Genomic DNA, 5,000 nt, shown 5'->3' on the forward strand with positions numbered 1-5,000 from the left:
CTTTCACGTTGGTGTGTGCCACCTGGCAGGTACCAGCGGGCCCCATGAGACATCAGTGCCACAAAGCCTTTCAACTGAAAGCTGTCCCAGCACACTAGAGCGCAGCCTACCAGAGCTGTTTCTGTAGTGTAGTGGTTATCATATTCGCCTAACACTCGAAAGGTCCCCGGTTCGAGACCGGGCAGAAACATGGTGCTGGTTTCTTTTTATTTCCACAATGTCAATCGGACACATTTGACTGCATGCAGGTTTCGACAGGTATGGACAGGCCGGCACTACGCCATGAGTGATCTGAGGCCAGCCCTTACTTGCACCCTGCAAACTGTCCACTGGCTCCATCAGTGGGCGTTTCCTGCCATCCCTGGGTCCTTAAGTGAGTGTTTGGGTACTTTTGATGCAGAGATCGGGGCATGAAAACCGGCGCTGGCACGTGGCGACATTGGGTACTGAAGAATCTTTCCCAAATCTGCCCATAGCTGTCAGGGTGGCCGAGTGGTCTAAGGCGCCAGACTCAAGAGGCGCAGCTCTTCCCTGCATCTGGGTGTTCTGGTCTCCGATTGGAGGCGTGGGTTCAAATCCCACTCCTGACAAGCCGGGCTCATTTTTTTTAGCACATTTCAGAGTGTAAGGCTTGCGGAAAACCTCGTGGGGGCCCCCGAATGCAGCGCCCGGCAAGCCTCCCTGTTCTCTTCTGCTGCCTTGCAACTGGAGCTGTCTGCCAGAGACGCCGGAGGCACACCTGCCCTTAAACCCCCACTGGCCCACGGCTGCAAAACCTGCATTTTCTAGTGGCTGGCTTGGTGGCATATGTCACTGAGCCCAGTCTACTCAGGAAGTGAAAAAAGTCCCCTTCACAGTTGGAGAAAGTGCTCTCCTGCCACCTGTCGGTCGTTGAAGGCACCACACCTCAGCAAAATAAAAATAAAAAAACAGACATGCTCAGTCCGGGGGATGTAAAGGTATTTACATAGCAAGAACAGAGAGGCTGTTGGGAGATGACAGAAGCCATGCTGCCCCAGAGTTCTCTTCTGAAATTCGAAGGAATCCAGAGGTTGGAGCGGGCTGAGGGAGTGCGCCTTCTTGCCTCTGTCGGCTTTCAAGACACATCCTCCTGCTGGGAAGCTGCCCACCCTGAGCAGCACAGGTTTGCGCTCTAGGCCGGTGGGCCACATATATCTCGCCTGATCGAGCCCGATCGAGCGGCAGCAGATGGCCTTTGGCCAGCAAAGGCTGCCGCTCTTCTTCTTGTTTCTCTGCTTGAGAGGCAGCTCAGTCCTCTGCGCTTGCGCCAGGGGCAGGCCACGTGACACGCAGGGGTCAGGCCGTGGAGAGACTGGGGCATGGCGCCAAGTGAGGTAAGCAGAGCACCCCCCTCCCCCTCACTGCTCTCTGCATGCGGTGGCTCGTTGGTCTAGGGGTATGATTCTCGCTTAGGGTGCGAGAGGTCCCGGGTTCAAATCCCGGACGAGCCCTTTTTTTTGGAGCGCCGAAAACAAAAAACACAGAGTCCCCAATTCCCCCCCAAAAATAGTTTGTGCGTGACCGTATCTGGTTCGATGCCCGTCGCCAATGGTTGGCTGCTTTTAAGCCCATGGCCCAAGAGGCAGTGTTGGAAATTCCCCCTCCTTTGTAATGATGCGCTGGCGGCGAGCTGATGTATAAAGGTTTGGACATGCCTTCTGGGTGGGGACTGCCATGGCTCGCGCCACTGTTGCATCCAGCTTGGTCTTTTGTATGTGTCTGCAGCCTGTGTGTGAGGTGCTGTGAGTGCTGCCATGTAGGTCCGGCGCAGGCTTGCGCCAAACTTTCAAATTGGTGTGTGCCACCTGGCAGGTACCAGCGGGCCCCATGAGACATCAGTGCCACAAAGACTTTCAACTGAAAGCTGTCCCAGCACACTAGAGCGCAGCCTACCAGAGCTGTTTCTGTAGTGTAGTGGTTATCACATTCGCCTAACACTCGAAAGGTCCCCGGTTCGAGACCGGGCAGAAACATGGTGCTGGTTTCTTTTTATTTCCACAATGTCAATCGGACACATTTGACTGCATGCAGGTTTCGACAGGTATGGACAGGCCGGCACTACGCCATGAGTGATCTGAGGCCAGCCCTTATTTGCACCCTGCAAACTGTCCACTGGCTCCATCAGTGGGCGTTTCCTGCCATCCCTGGGTCCTTAAGTGAGTGTTTGGGTACTTTTGATGCAGAGATCGGGGCATGAAAACCGGCGCTGGCACGTGGCGACATTGGGTACTGAAGAATCTTTCCCAATCCTGCCCATAGCTGTCAGGGTGGCCGAGTGGTCTAAGGCGCCAGACTCAAGAGGCGCAGCTCTTCCCTGCATCTGGGTGTTCTGGTCTCCGATTGGAGGCGTGGGTTCAAATCCCACTCCTGACAAGCTGGGCTCATTTTTTTGAGCACATTTCAGAGTGTAAGGCTTGCGGAAAACCTCGTGGGGGCCCCCGAATGCAGCGCCCGGCAAGCCTCCCTGTTCTCTTCTGCTGCCTTGCAACTGGAGCTGTCTGCCAGAGACGCCGGAGGCACACCTGCCCTTAAACCCCCACTGGCCCACGGCTGCAAAACCTGCATTTTCTAGTGGCTGGCTTGGTGGCATATGTCACTGAGCCCAGTCTACTCAGGAAGTGAAAAAAGTCCCCTTCACAGTTGGAGAAAGTGCTCTCCTGCCACCTGTCGGTCGTTGAAGGCACCACACCTCAGCAAAATAAAAATAAAAAAACAGACATGCTCAGTCCGGGGGATGTAAAGGTATTTACATAGCAAGAACAGAGAGGCTGTTGGGAGATGACAGAAGCCATGCTGCCCCAGAGTTCTCTTCTGAAATTCGCAGGAATCCAGAGGTTGGAGCTGGCTGAGGGAGTGCGCCTTCTTGCCTCTGTCGGCTTTCAAGACACATCCTCCTGCTGGGAAGCTGCCCACCCTGAGCAGCACAGGTTTGCGCTCTAGGCCGGTCGGCCACATATATCTCGCCTGATCGAGCCCGATCGAGCGGCAGCAGATGGCCTTTGGCCAGCGAAGGCTGCCGCTCTTCTTCTTGTTTCTCTGCTTGAGAGGCAGCTCAGTCCTCTGCGCTTGCGCCAGGGGCAGGCCACGTGACACGCAGGGGTCAGGCCGTGGAGCGACTGGGGCATGGCGCCAAGTGAGGTAAGCAGACCACCCCCCTCCCCCTCACTGTTCTCTGCATGCGGTGGCTCGTTGGTCTAGGGGTATGATTCTCGCTTAGGGTGCGAGAGGTCCTGGGTTCAAATCCCGGACGAGCCCTTTTTTTTTGGAGCGCCGAAAACAAAAAACACAGAGTCCCCAATTCCCCCCCAAAAATAGTTTGTGCGTGACCGTATCTGGTTCGATGCCTGTCGCCAATGGTTGGCTGCTTTTAAGCCCATGGCCCAAGAGGCAGTGTTGGAAATTCCCCCTCCTTTGTAATGATGCGCTGGCGGCGAGCTGATGTATAAAGGTTTGGACATGCCTTCTGGGTGGGGACTGCCATGGCTCGCGCCACTGTTGCATCCAGCTTGGTCTTTTGTATGTGTCTGCAGCCTGTGTGTGAGGTGCTGTGAGTGCTGCCATGTAGGTCCGGCGCAGGCTTGCGCCAAACTTTCACGTTGGTGTGTGCCACCTGGCAAGTACCAGCGGGCCCCATGAGACATCAGTGCCACAAAGCCTTTCAACTGAAAGCTGTCCCAGCACACTAGAGCGCAGCCTACCAGAGCTGTTTCTGTAGTGTAGTGGTTGTCACATTCGCCTAACACGCGAAAGGTCCCCGGTTCGAGACCGGGCAGAAACATGGTGCTGGTTTCTTTTTATTTCCACAATGTCAATCGGACACATTTGACCGCATGCAGGTTTCGACAGGTATGGACAGGCCGGCACTACGCCATGAGTGATCTGAGGCCAGCCCTTATTTGCACCCTGCAAACTGTCCACTGGCTCCATCAGTGGGCGTTTCCTGCCATCCCTGGGTCCTTAAGTGAGTGTTTGGGTACTTTTGATGCAGAGATCGGGGCATGAAAACTGGCGCTGGCACCTGGCGACATTGGGTACTGAAGAATCTTTCCCAATCCTGCCCATAGCTGTCAGGGTGGCCGAGTGGTCTAAAGCGCCAGACTCAAGAGGCGCAGCTCTTCCCAGCATCTGGGTGTTCTGGTCTCCGATTGGAGGCGTGGGTTCAAATCCCACTCCTGACAAGCCGGGCTCATTTTTTTGAGCACATTTCAGAGTGTAAGGCTTGCGGAAAACCTCGTGGGGGCCCCCGAATGCAGCGCCCGGCAAGCCTCCCTGTTCTCTTCTGCTGCCTTGCAACTGGAGCTGTCTGCCAGAGACGCCGGAGGCACACCTGCCCTTAAACCCCCACTGGCCCACGGCTGCAAAACCTGCATTTTCTAGTGGCTGGCTTGGTGGCATATGTCACTGAGCCCAGTCTACTCAGGAAGTGAAAAAAGTCCCCTTCACAGTTGGAGAAAGTGCTCTCCTGCCACCTGTCGGTCGTTGAAGGCACCACACCTCAGCAAAATAAAAATAAAAAAACAGACATGCTCAGTTCGGGGGATGTAAAGGTATTTACATAGCAAGAACAGAGAGGCTGTTGGGAGATGACAGAAGCCATGCTGCCCCAGAGTTCTCTTCTGAAATTCGCAGGAATCCAGAGGTTGGAGCGGGCTGAGGGAGTGCGCCTTCTTGCCTCTGTCGGCTTTCAAGACACATCCTCCAGCTGGGAAGCTGCCCACCCTGAGCAGCACAGGTTTGCGCTCTAGGCCGGTCGGCCACATATATCTCGCCTGATCGAGCCCGATCGAGCGGCAGCAGATGGCCTTTGGCCAGCGAAGGCTGCCGCTCTTCTTCTTGTTTCTCTGCTTGAGAGGTAGCTCAGTCCTCTGCGCTTGCGCCAGGGGCAGGCCACGTGACACGCAGGGGTCAGGCCATGGAGCGACTGGGGCATGGCGCCAAGTGAGGTAAGCAGACCACCCCCCTCCCCCTCACTGTTCTCT

The 5,000-nt window shown here is 55.6% G+C and overlaps 3 non-coding genes across 3 annotated transcripts; all 3 read left to right on the plus strand.

Annotated features, from left to right (window-relative positions):
* Positions 1–478: 478 nt before the first annotated feature.
* Positions 479–590, plus strand: TRNAL-CAA (transfer RNA leucine (anticodon CAA)). The gene is made up of 2 exons: positions 479–516; positions 545–590. It is a non-coding gene; the product is annotated as a tRNA-Leu (tRNA).
* An 810-nt stretch (positions 591–1,400) lies between these two features.
* TRNAP-AGG (transfer RNA proline (anticodon AGG)) lies at positions 1,401–1,472 on the plus strand. Its single transcript has one exon. It is a non-coding gene; the product is annotated as a tRNA-Pro (tRNA).
* An 810-nt stretch (positions 1,473–2,282) lies between these two features.
* TRNAL-CAA (transfer RNA leucine (anticodon CAA)) lies at positions 2,283–2,394 on the plus strand. The gene is made up of 2 exons: positions 2,283–2,320; positions 2,349–2,394. It is a non-coding gene; the product is annotated as a tRNA-Leu (tRNA).
* The last annotated feature ends 2,606 nt before the right edge of the window (positions 2,395–5,000 follow it).

Source organism: Ambystoma mexicanum, chromosome 2q (assembly GCF_040938575.1).
Source record: "Ambystoma mexicanum isolate Mex_15411 chromosome 2q, UKY_AmexF1_1, whole genome shotgun sequence".
Classification (NCBI taxonomy): Eukaryota; Metazoa; Chordata; class Amphibia; order Caudata; family Ambystomatidae; genus Ambystoma; species Ambystoma mexicanum.